The 12545-nt window shown below is 37.8% G+C and overlaps 1 protein-coding gene across 7 annotated transcripts in view; it reads left to right on the forward strand.

Annotated features, from left to right (window-relative positions):
• The window catches only part of TFEC (transcription factor EC), a 751469-nt gene that overhangs the window by 568415 nt on the left and 170509 nt on the right, over window positions 1-12545 (forward strand). For all 7 annotated transcript variants that reach the window (XM_081537889.1, XM_081537895.1, XM_081537894.1 and 4 more), the window contains one exon: window positions 5350-5397. The gene's annotated coding sequence lies outside the window, so the exon portion shown is untranslated. The remainder of the gene's footprint in view (window positions 1-5349; window positions 5398-12545) is intronic.

Raw genomic sequence — 12545 nt, forward strand, 5'->3', positions numbered from 1 at the left:
CTCCAGAGGATCTTTTTGACTCAGGGATCTAACCCGGGTCTCCTGCATTGCAGGCAGATTCTTTACCCTCTGAGCTACAGGGAAGATCCATATGGCTACTGCTGCTGCTGCCGCTGCTAAGTCGCTTCAGTCATGTCCGACCCCATAGACGGCAGCCCACCAGGTTCCCCTGTCCCTGGGATTCTCCAGGCAAGAATACTGGAGTGGGTTGCCATTTCCTTCTCCAGTGCATGAAAGGGAAAAGTGAAAGTGAAGTCACTCAGTCATGTCCGACTCTTAGCGACCCCATGGACTGTAGCCTACCAGGCTTCTCCGTCCATGGGATTATCCATGCAAGAGTACTGGAGTGGGGTGCCATTGCCTTCTCCGATGCCTCTGATATATTTATTTATTTTACCATTTACAGTGTAATGAGTACATTTTGAATGAACAACACTGATAACTATTTTATATACATTATTTTATTTAACCCTCTTCAACAATCATATAAAATAGAATTTTACCAGTGAAAACACTGTATGAAGGTCACCCTGTTAAGAGGAATGATTTGGATTCATGCTGCCTCTAAATGCCCACAAAACTGTCTGCAAGTAATTTATCCTTTCTGTGACTCAGTTTGCTTATAAGTGAAGTAGGGATTATAATAATTCCTACTTCCCAGGACTCCCATAACTCTCGTGTGTGCTCAGTCATGTCTGCCTCTTTGTGACCCCAGGGACTGCAGCCCATCCGGTTCCTCTATCCATGGGAATTTCCAGGCAAGAATACTAGAGTGTGTTGCCATTCCCTTCTCCAGGGGATCTTCCTGACTCAGGGATTGAACCCACATCTGTGTCTCCTACATTGGCAGGCAGATTCTTTATAACTGAGCCACCTGGGAAGCCCACCTCCTAGGGACTAACATAAAGATTAAATGTGTTAACATTTGTAAAGCATTTAGGAAAGCATCTGGGCAATTAAAAAGCATTAGAAGTGTTTGTGAAGCAAGCAAAACTAACTAGCTTATGCTTTCATGGACCTTGCAGATGTGATTAAGTTAAGGATCTTGAGATGGGAATATCATTCTGGATTATCAGGATGAGCCCAATGTAGTCACCATAGTACTTATACGAGGGATGCAGAAGTTGGAGTCAGGGAGAAGGACATATGACCACAGAAGGAGACTGGAGTGGCCCATTGTGAAGATGGAGAAAGGGGCCAAAAGCCAAGGAATGTGGGCAACCTCTAGAATCTGAAAAAGCAAGAAAATGGATTCTCCAGTGACTTCAGAAGGAGGCTCTGATGACCAACACTTGACTTAAGCCCAGGGAAACTAATTTCAGATGTCCTATAAGAGAAAAATACTCTTGCCTGGAAAATCCCATGGACGGAGGAGCCTGGTAGGCTGCAGTCCATGGGGTTGCTAAGAGTCGGACATGACTGAGCGACTTCACTTTCACTTTTCACTTTCACGCATTGGAGAAGAAAATGGCAACCCACTTCAGTGTTCTTGACTGGAGAATCCCAGGGATGGGGGAGCCTGGTGGGCTCCCATCTATGGAATTGCACAGAGTAGAACACGACTGAAGCGACTTAGCAGCATAAGAGAAAATAAATTAAAATTGTGTTCTTTAAGCCACCAAAGTTTTGGTAATTATTTTACAGCATCCATAGAGACTAGTTCAGTGAATAACTAAAACTATTTGAAACCTGTTATTGAAAAGAACTCAAGTATAAAGAACCCGAGTCACTTTTTGTGATCATTGTCACAGGCATTGTGTCCCAGTCAGCATCTAGGAAAATACATTTTACATCCAGAAGGTTCCCCATTGCAAGTGATATTCCTAAGAGCCTTGAAGTAGAGGTTTAATTGACAAAGAGTCACACTAACAACACTAGATCTGCCCTGCTTTGTCCCATTTTCTTGGCTATCACCAAAGTTCATGACAGTGTGAGCTTCTCTTTGCCAGCCTTTGTCTTCATCCTCTGGCAAATGTCCTGTCTTCCTCTTTACTTTTGGGATCTCTTTTGGATATTGGAGAGTGATGTGCTCCAAAGTCTCTTCCTAGCAGGTGTTTTTCTATTAATCCCTCAAATGCCTCTGGCCATGCTTTGCATACTTCTATCTTAGCTGAGGGAGACTCTGGTGTTTCTTAAAACTGCTGTATTTCTTGGATGCTGCTATTATGAGCTTCAACTGCTTCCATTGCTTCAACTGAAGCAATCTAGCCTTCACCCAAATCTTCCTGTGACATTGATTTGCATACCCTGGGAGCCTACCTTTTTTATCTTCCTGAAGTTTGGATGGGAATGTACAGAAAACCTCCATCTCCTTTGAAAGTCTCTCTTCTTTTTCCATCACATAGACTATTGTCAAATGTAAAGAGGAGAATTGCTGCCTTGAGGAAAACAAGACCTCTTAGTCTCCCTTTCATCAGATTATCACAGGCTTACTTTTCATACCAAATTCTCACTTTTGTTGTTTGTTCTATTTTTGTTTTAGAGGCTACAAGTAACTGGAAATTCAGACTTTGCTCAACTGCAATCTCCAGATATACTATATATGCCTTTATGGTGAACTTGGATATTTTCCACTTTATGTACTTTAATAATTTTGAACCCAAATGAAATATTATGTATTTTCCACCTAAGTGAGTTTGACCCATTATTCTAGGCTATCACACTATTAATAATAATAATAATAATTTACTGAGTAATTATTATGTATCAAGTACTAGTAGACGTACTGTTAGGGGTTTAAATTTTTGTTTACAATAGTGATTACTAAATTATACTATAATATAAAATAATAATAAATAGTTATTAAGATAATAATAATTTTATTTTCAAATGTTAAGTTTGTCTTTCAGTCAATTTTTTTTCTCCCAACTTATTATTTCCTTATACTTGAGTGGCATTCATTCTGTGTATTTCTTTAAGTTTTTTTAAATGTGTTAAAAGCAACAGGTGAATGAAGGTCCTGTGTCCACCATTACAAGTATTCCTCAAGATCAGTTTCCCAACTTCTGTCCATTTGTCTCCAAGGACCCTAAAATATGGCTATCCAAGGCCTGAGAGCTATTTTCAACATATCAATAAGTGGATATTTGGAAAATTTAACATTTATGTTGAATTATTAATCACCTCTCTTGGGAATGACAGTTTTGAACAACTTTGAACCTAACTCATAATTGAGCTTACATAGATTTATTTTATTAGTGAGTGCATTACAAGAAAATTTGTAAAATGCTTTGATGAAATTAAGAATTGCTGATGAACCAGTCCATCCTAAAGAAGATCAGTCCTGGGTGTTCATTGGAAGGACTGATGTTGAAGCTGAAACTCCAATACTTTGGTCACCTGATGCAAAGAACTGACTCATTTGAAAAGACCCTGATGCTGGGAAAGATTGAGGGCAGGAGGAGAAGGGGACGACAGAGGATGAAATGGTTAGATGGCATCACCGACTGGATGGACATGGGTTTGGGTGGATTTCGGGAGTTGGTGATGGACAGGGAGGCCTGGTGTGCTGCAGTTCATGGGGTCGCAAAGAGTCAGACATGACTGAGTGACTGAACTGAGCTGAACTGAACTGAACTGATGTCTTTCTGACAACCACCTCAGGAAGATATATCACTAATCTCATTTTATACAATAGTATGTTAGTTTTGTAGATGTGTCATAACAAATTACCAAAAACTTGGTCACTTAAAACAATAGAAATTTATTTTCTCACAGTTCTGGAGGCCAGATGTCCAAAATCAAGGTGTTTTCAGGAGTGTTTCCTTTCTGAGAATGGAGAGGGAGAGTTTCATGCTCCTCCCCCGGCACAATTTCAGTGTCTGCCTCTGTCATCAGAAAGTATTCTTCCATCTGTGTCTGTCTTTTCTGTGTCTCTTCTCCTCTTTGTTTCAGGGCACTAGACATATAGACTAAGGGCTCACCCTCCTCCAGTATGTGCTGTGCTGTGCTAAGTCTCTTTAGTCATGTCCAACTCTTTGTGATACTTTGGACTGTACCCTGCCAGTTTCTACTATTCATGGGATTCTCCAGGCAAGAATACTGGAGTGGGTTGCCATTCCCTTTTCCAGGGGCTCTTCCTGACCCAGAGACTGAACCTGCATCTTGTATGTCCTGTGCACCAGCAGATGGATTCTTTACCACTAGCACCACCTGGGAAACCTCCAGTATGATCTCATCTTAATTTGCAACGTAATTACATCTGAAAAGAATGTGTTTCCAAATAAGGTCATATTTACAGGTACCAGGGGTTAGGACTTCAACAGATTCTTGAGGGAAACACAATGCATCCCACAACAAATAGGGGGAAAGAGAAATCATTAAAGTAACTGGGGTACACATATATAACATAAGCCCAAGACTTCTGTCTTCGTACAATGTTCTTTTGACTTCATGCAATACTATTTCCTAATGATTTCCACTTTATTTTTCATGGCTTCCTAGACTATCTGTTTAATAAATCTACTTTGAATTTCATGGGGGCTAAAAATCAAGCTGACTAATTCTTGGTATCCAAATGTATGATTTCCCATTTTTAATAAGTTATTCTTATCACTAACTTTGGTTCCTCATATAATTTCCTTGTTCTAAGCTTACACAGTTATTCTGGGCCTGGACAAGAATTTAATTTTTTTAGATTGGCTTGCCAATCCCTTATTACCTTTCCTCTTATACTAGGCTTCAATTTCATTTTAATGATGGCTCTGTATATTTGAGTTTAAAGCATTGTTCAGAGTTGAGTCGTTCTGCTCTTCTGTGTGTATATCCATTGTTTCTGGGCTGTAATTTTTCACAGAAGTTGTTGATGTCTTCCCAATTCCACCTTTCCTTTACAATTCTTCTGTCTTCCAGGAAAAGGTTGCTAGTTCAAAGGGGAACATGAAGTGTCATTTAATTCCTATTATGGTCCAGATGGGGGTTCTAACTACATAAAAACATGACATAAGAAATCTTGCTCTCAAGGAACTTGCATCCTAGTATGGGGGACACAATAGAGTAAATAGGCAATTATAATAACTGCTACAAAAATAACTGCTACAAAAATAGTTGAGCAAAGATGTCCCTGTACACAAGAAGAGGACCGTACCTAGCTTTGAAAAAATAATACCATGTTGTAATTAGCTACACTCTCTGCAATATTATTCCCTTATTTTTCCAGATTATTATCTAGTTTTTAAAGGCATATGCTTCTAAAAAATATATTGTGCTATGCTGAGGACTAGAGCTATCACACTGAGCATCTAATTTTTATTTTTGCCTTACAGTAATATGCGACATAGTAAGCAAATAAAGACAGTATTTTTAGAGTTGAACATTAACCTCTCTCTCTCTTTTTTTTTTTTTTTTCAGATTCGTATCAATGATATAGTTCTCTAGAGAAAAATCAGAAAAGCAAAGGTTGGTATGATATAAATGCTTAAGCCAGAGTTTATCTAAGAGGGGTTATTTAAAGATATGTTAGAACCTTAATTCTGAATTCCCTGGGGTGCATTTGTTTAATCCAGTCACTTCTCATTATTACAGTGTCTTATGTGATGAGAGATTTTATAGAGATTAGAGAGTAAAAGATGTTTTTTTTCCAGAAATACATTGAACAGAAATAATAGTTTTTTCCCAGAAATGATATGAATAGCTATTAGCTACACATTCGGTTCCTCTAGCAGCTTCCTCGTTTTACTTTCATGGCTTTTTAAGAGGTGACTTCTAGGACAGTGTTGCTGTTCAGTCTGTGATAGCTCAAGTCAGAAACAGACGGGGGAAAACGTAGCATCTATTGTGGTCTGTTTTTCTATGTGACAATTGTTCCTATTTTGTGTTTGTTTCTCCTTTAATGAGGATACAACTTTCATCCAGGGAGATGTATGGGTCACTTGTTAGTGCACTTAAATGCACTTAAGGCACTCCAGCAGCTGGAAATTGTGACTTGTAGTTGAATTATTTTTGCACAGCGAATGGTTTTCCTTTTGACATATTTTAATATACTTGCACACTGAGAGCAAGAGTGGGTGAACAGAAAACAGACTGTTTTATTAACCCAGCAGTCACCTTTGAGGTTTGTACATGTCCACTTTTTTTCTTGCCTTTGTACATAATCCCAAGAGACTGGTACCTGGCTTTGCTCAGAATAACAAAGTCAGGCGCAAATCTCCAAACACAATTGTTAGCTGAATGCCAACTGTTTCTTCTCATCTTTTTTTTTTTTTTACTTGAGCATTAAGAATTGCATCTTTATGGGTGAACCATAACCATTAAAGAATGTGTTTGTTTTTCTATTTCAGGTGCTTCCCCTATCATTTACTAGATTAAGAATATGTAATCTCAGGTGATAAAAGAAAATATTTTTTTGCATGTTTTTGGCAGAGCTTCTTTTTTTTCTTTTTGGTTGCAAATCATTAATAGTGAAAAGAAGAGAAAAATATGTTACAAACTTTGACCAGACTCCAATTTCAAGTGTAAGAGCAGTTAGGAAAAAAGGAGAGGAGACTTCAGGAAGCCAGGGATGCACACAAAATTCCACATGCCATTTTCATACAAACCAATGCTTCAGAGACTTTTCCCAATAAGACCAGAAATTTCTTCAAGTCAGTTACCATCCTTTTTCAAGCTACATATCTTAATACATATATAGCCATAATTTCTAAGTAAATGTAGTAGGTAATCACCTACTTTTTAATTCATACATTTTAATTGTACTCAAAAATTGAGGAGAAAATAAGGATAAAAATCCAGAGCCTCCCCTCAATTCCCAGTAATGGTTCATTTAACAGAATGTAAATATTAGGGCAATAAAGCATTCAAAGTACATAATTTTCTATTTCCTATCATCATCATTATAATCAACATTATCATTAAGATAATGCTCAGTTCAGTTCAGCCGCTCAGTCATGTCCGACTCTTTGCGACCCCATGGACTACAGGAGCCAGGCCTCCCTGTCCATCAGCAACTCTCGGAGTGTACCCAAAGTCATGTTTATTGAGTCAGTGATGCCATCCAACCATCTCAATCTCTGTTGTCTCGTCCCCTTCTCCTTCCACCTTCAAGTTTTCCCAGCATCAGCGTCTTTTCAAATGAGTCAGTTCTTCGCATCAGGTGGCCAAAGAATTGGGGTTTCAGCTTCAGCATCAGTCCTTCCAATGAATATTCAGGACTGATTTCCTTTAGGATGGACTGGTTGGATCTCCTTGCAGTCCAAGGCACTCTCAAGTCTTCTCCAACACCACAGTTCTAAAGCATCAATTCTTTGGCACTCAGCTTTCTTTATAGTCCAACTCTCACATCCATATATGACTACTGGAAAACCATAGCTTTGACTAGATGGACCTTTGTTGGCAAAGTGATGTCTTTGCTTTTTAATATGCTCTCTAGGTTGATCATAGCTTTCCTTCCAAGAAGCAAGTGTCTTTTTATTTCATGCTGCAATCACCATCTGCAGTGATTTTGGAGCCCCCCCAAATAAAGCCTGTCACTGTTTCCATTGTTTCCCCATCTATTTGGCATGAAGTGATGGGACCAGATGCCCTGATAATAGTTTTCTGAATGTTGAGTTTTAAGACAACTTTTTCACTCTCCTCTTTTACTTTCATCAGGAGGCTCTTTAGTTCTTTGCTTTCTGCCATAAGGGTGATGTCATCTGTATATCTGAGGTTATTGATATTTCTCCCAGAAATTTTGATTCCAGCTTGTGCTTCCTCCAGGTCAGCATTTCTCATGATGTACTCTGCATATAAGTTAAATAAGCAGGGTGACAAGATACAGCCTTGATGCACTCCTTTCCCGATATGGAACCAGTCTGTTGTTCCATGTCCAGTTCTAATTGTTGCTTCTTGACCTGCACACGGATTTCTCAGGAGGCAGGTCAGGTGGTCTGGTATTCATATCTCTTTAAGAATTTTCCACAGTTTGTTGTGATCTACACAGTCAAAGGCTTTGGCCTAGTTGATAAAGCAGAAATAGATGTTTTTCTGGATAATGCTACTACTTGATATTTTGGAGCATTTTATAGTATACAAAGAAGTTGTGATATCACCTATTTGACTATGTAAACCAGTTGGTGAGTTGTGCCATGTGAATAAGAAGTTTATTAAGAAGTGATAAGCTTTCTCAAGTCATTTTAAGACTTTAAAACACAAGTAAGTCCTAAAGTGTAAAGAAAGGATGCCATCTTTGAGTTGAAATTCTCGGTCTCTATTGCTGACTATGATATTGGGTCTATTAAAGCATTGCTTTGTTGAGTTGTTCAATGTGAAATAATAATTGTGTGAAAACGTAGTTATGAGTTTTGAAAATTACTTTTTGTAGAGGGTCTATCTGAGTGTGCAAACCTAGCAAATGCATTTTAGATGGAATTTTTGCATTGAAATAGGTTAGAGTACCTAACTCTGGAGTCCGTTGCAGTGAGTGTATGACTGTAAGGCTAATGACTTTTAAAAAGGAAAACACTGAATCAATGAAAGAGGCAAGATAGAAAATCATTTCTTCTGACTCCTAGTAAACTTCTAGAGTTCAGTGTAATATTTGAGCAGCTACTTTTGACCAAGTTCTTGAGCTATAGTTATAGTGTACAAATATGAAAAAGAGAGACCTTGCTGCTATGTAGATTTTGTAAATGTAGAAGGTAAATAAATAAATACAATGAAAAACTAAAGTACCATAGGTGTGGTGTCTTATAATTGTACATAGGTTTGGTGACATCATGAAAGGCTTTATTATTGTGGAGGCATTTGAGTTGGGCCTAAAAGGATTGCTCCATTCTCAGGGAATAACTATACCAATCACATTTGCTTGTTTTTATGTTAAATCTATTAAAAGTAAGACTATTTCATTAACTTCTAGGGAAAGTTTGACAATAAATGCTTATATGTTGCAAATTAAGCTTTTAAAAATCATTGCTTCTTAATGTAATGGAGATGTTTTGTTTATAATTATTGCTGGCTATATTATGCTTCTCTTTTTAGTTCTTGTAACTTTCTTTTCTAAAATATATGTAATTGGGCATCTTTTAATATAAAAATTACACAAGATTCTGAGTTCTATAATCTTTTTTTTTTGAATCCTATAATCTTTATCTTTTCAGGTAATCTTCATCATTATCCTCAAATCCTTACTTTCATAAACCTAAAATTTTAGCACTTTTTAAGAAGCACCCTGCTAATACTTTCCAACATTATTGTTAATTTTTTTAGTAATCCAGTAGAGTATCTATGAGCCCTATTTTTCAGGTGATAAACTGAGGCTCAGATATTTTAAGAAATTAGCTCAAAATTGTACATTTAGAAAAAATGTCATTGTTCTATGACCATTACAGTGTTGGCAGTTATTATTTGTCCATATGGTTGAGGTTTACCACTTTCTCACTAGCTTTATTAGTGAGGACTCAGGTGATGTCCAGTAGGAACAAGCCAGTTGGAAGTAGATTAAGTCACAAAGAGAATATATTGACCCCTATTACTAGGAAGGATAGCTGATATCAGAGGCGACTGGAACAGAATACTGTTGAAAAAAAAAGTGAAAGTATTTGTTGTTCAGTCATGTCCGACCCTTTGCTACCCCATGGACTGTAGCTCTCTGGGCTCCTGTGTCTATGGAATTCTCTTAAGAAACTTCAAATACCATTAAGGAGTGTTCATTTCTCATCTGTATTTTTCTCTGCATATTGCCAACTCCTCCTTGTAGCACACTGTGTGGGTTTCATTCTGTTTAGGTCCACATCCTCACAACTTGTTACATAGGAAAATAGAAGCTTATATTAATTACTCAGCTCCAATGTGTAAAATTTCAGATAAAAATTTGCTGGGATCTCATTTCTAGCACTTTGACCTGGTCATTAAGGTGATGGTGATGATATGATCAGTTTTCATTAGTCAGGTATTCACTTTTGTGGCTGTAGGGAGAGAAGGAAGGAACGATATGTTGTTAGAATAAGGAAGGGGCACTTTACAAACACGGCTCCAGAAGTTACTATGAGTCAGGCAGTCCATTCCAGTTTGTGGCTATTAACACAAGCCATTATGATACTCGTTCTTGTTACCAAAGTTAATTTTCTACCCGTAAACATATTAACTGATTATATTTGTTAAATCACATCTTCAGGGTAGGGGGCTTTATCTAATTTTATCCATTAAGCTGAGGTATGTCAAATTTGTTTTGAATATATGAGGCTAGTTTGAGCCAGATATATTTTATATTTATTAAACATTTATTACTCATCTAAAGTAGAAAATTCTGTTTCTGACTGGAAATAGGACCAACTTCTAAAATAAAAAGAACTAAAGATAAAAATGTAATGGATAGTTTTTACATTTTGTATAAATAATATATGGACAGAAAAAAAAATATATGGACAGGCACACCTTACGCAATGAGCCCATTTTGTCGACTCCGGCTTTCGTTAGCATGTGCTAGTGTCTCAGAGACTGATCAGTGCTTCGTGATGTGATAAAAGTTTAATTTCTGGGTTTAAATAGCTGAGGATCAGATCTTTGTCTGACTTTATGAAGGCCTTCCCACTTTGAAGCTCTATTTGAGGTCATCAGTCAGAGCTCACTTTTGACTTTGTAAATGTTGAAGCACACTACTGTAAAAGAGGCTAAACTTTAGTGACTCATACTGTGCTAAATGCATTTTAAATACTATGAGGCTTCTTAACATATTTAATAAAAGTTTCAAGAAACACTTATAATTTATTTTAAAGAATGAAATTTGGCTCTTTTAAAGTATATGAAACAGAGTCCTCTTTAAAGTAGAACAATTATTTCTTTCTAAGCACTGTCATGAGCCAATCCTGTGCTGAATGTGAATGTAGAGAGTCTAAGTGAAAAGCTCTATCCTCTTTGTTGTTGTTTTTCAGTTGCTAAGTCATGTCCAATTCTTTGCAACCCCATGGACTGCAGCATGCCAGGCTTCCCTATCCTAGACTGTCTGCCAAAGTTTGCTCAGATTTATATCCAATGAGTCAGTGATTCTATTAAACTGTCTCATCCTCTGCTGCCCTCTTCACCTTTTGCCTTCAATCTTTCTCAGCATCTATCCTCTTAGAGTGTCTAATTTTACTTTTTGATAACTTGTAGAGAGGATAAAAACTATGAGAAAACCATACTCTTTTGTTTTCTATAATGATTTAACATTTTCCTTGAATTTCTTACTCCCAATATTGTATTTTACTGGGTGGTTGTGAATGTTAATAGATAGAGAGGAGGAGATGGCTAATTTTACTGGGAAAAATTTTAACTCTCTGACCTGGGTAACTTCCTCCCTGATGCTCTTTGCTTGGCATGGCTAGTAGGCTTCCTGTTAGCTCCCACTACCAAGTTGGAGCTAATGAGATTCATGATCTACCTCCAGCAGAGGCAGCATCAATGGTCAATGCCAGTGGACCTTGGACATCAGTCACAGAGCCTAGGGATCTGCTGGAATATTTGTCAAGTCATCATTTCTTTTTTTTTTTTTTTTTCTGTATTCTTTTTTTTTTTTTTTTATAAATTTATTTATTTTACTTGGGGGCTAATTACTTTACAATATTGTAATAGTTTTTGCCATACATTGACAAGAATCAGCCATGGGTTTACATGTGTTCCCCTTCCCGAACCCCCCACCCACCCCCCTCCCCCTCCCATCCCTCTGGATCATCCCACTGCCCCGGCCCCGAGCCCTTGTCACATGCATCGAACATGGAATGGTGCTCTGTTTCACATATGACAATACACATGTCTCAATGCCATTCTCCCAGAACGTCCCACCCTCACCCTCTCCCTCAGAGTCCATAAAATTGTTCCATGCATCTGTGTCTCTCATTCTGTCCCGCATATAGGGTTATCGTTACCATCTTTCAGATTCCATATATATGCATTAGTATACTGTATTGTTGTTTTTCTTTCTGGCTTACTTCACTCTGTATAATGGGCTCCAGTTTCATCCATCTCAGTAGAACCGGTTCAAATGTATTTTTTTTAATGGCTGAGTAATATTCCATTGTGTATATGTACCACAGCTTCCTTATCCATTCATCTGCTGATGGACATCTAGGTTGCTTCCATGTCCTGGCTATTGTAAACAGTGCTGCGATGAACATTGGGGTACACGCGTCTCTTTCAATTCTGGTTTCCTCGGTGTATATGCCCAGCAGTGGGATTGCTGGGTCATATGGCAGTTCTATTCCCAGTTTTTTAAGGAATCTCCACACTGTTCTCCATAGTGGCTGTACTAGTTTGCATTCCCACCAACAGTGTAAGAGGGTTCCCTTTTCTCCACACCCTCTCCAGCATTTATTGCTTGTAGACTTTTGGATAGCAGCCATTCTGACTGGTGTGAAATGATACCTCATTGTGGTTTTGATTTGCATTTCTCTAATAATGAGTGATGTTGAGCATCTTTTCATGTGTTTGTTAGCCATCTGTATGTCTTCTTTGGAGAAATGTCTGTTTAGTTCTTTGGCCCATTTTTTGATTGGGTCATTTATTTTTCGGGAATTCAGCTGCAGAAGTTGCTTGTATATTTTTGAGATTAATTGTTTGTCTGTTGCTTCATTTGCTATTATTTTCTCCCATTC

This window comes from Giraffa tippelskirchi, chromosome 10 (genome assembly GCF_054371585.1).
Source record: "Giraffa tippelskirchi isolate mGirTip1 chromosome 10, T2T-mGirTip1v1.2.pri, whole genome shotgun sequence".
NCBI classification, from domain to species: Eukaryota; Metazoa; Chordata; class Mammalia; order Artiodactyla; family Giraffidae; genus Giraffa; species Giraffa tippelskirchi.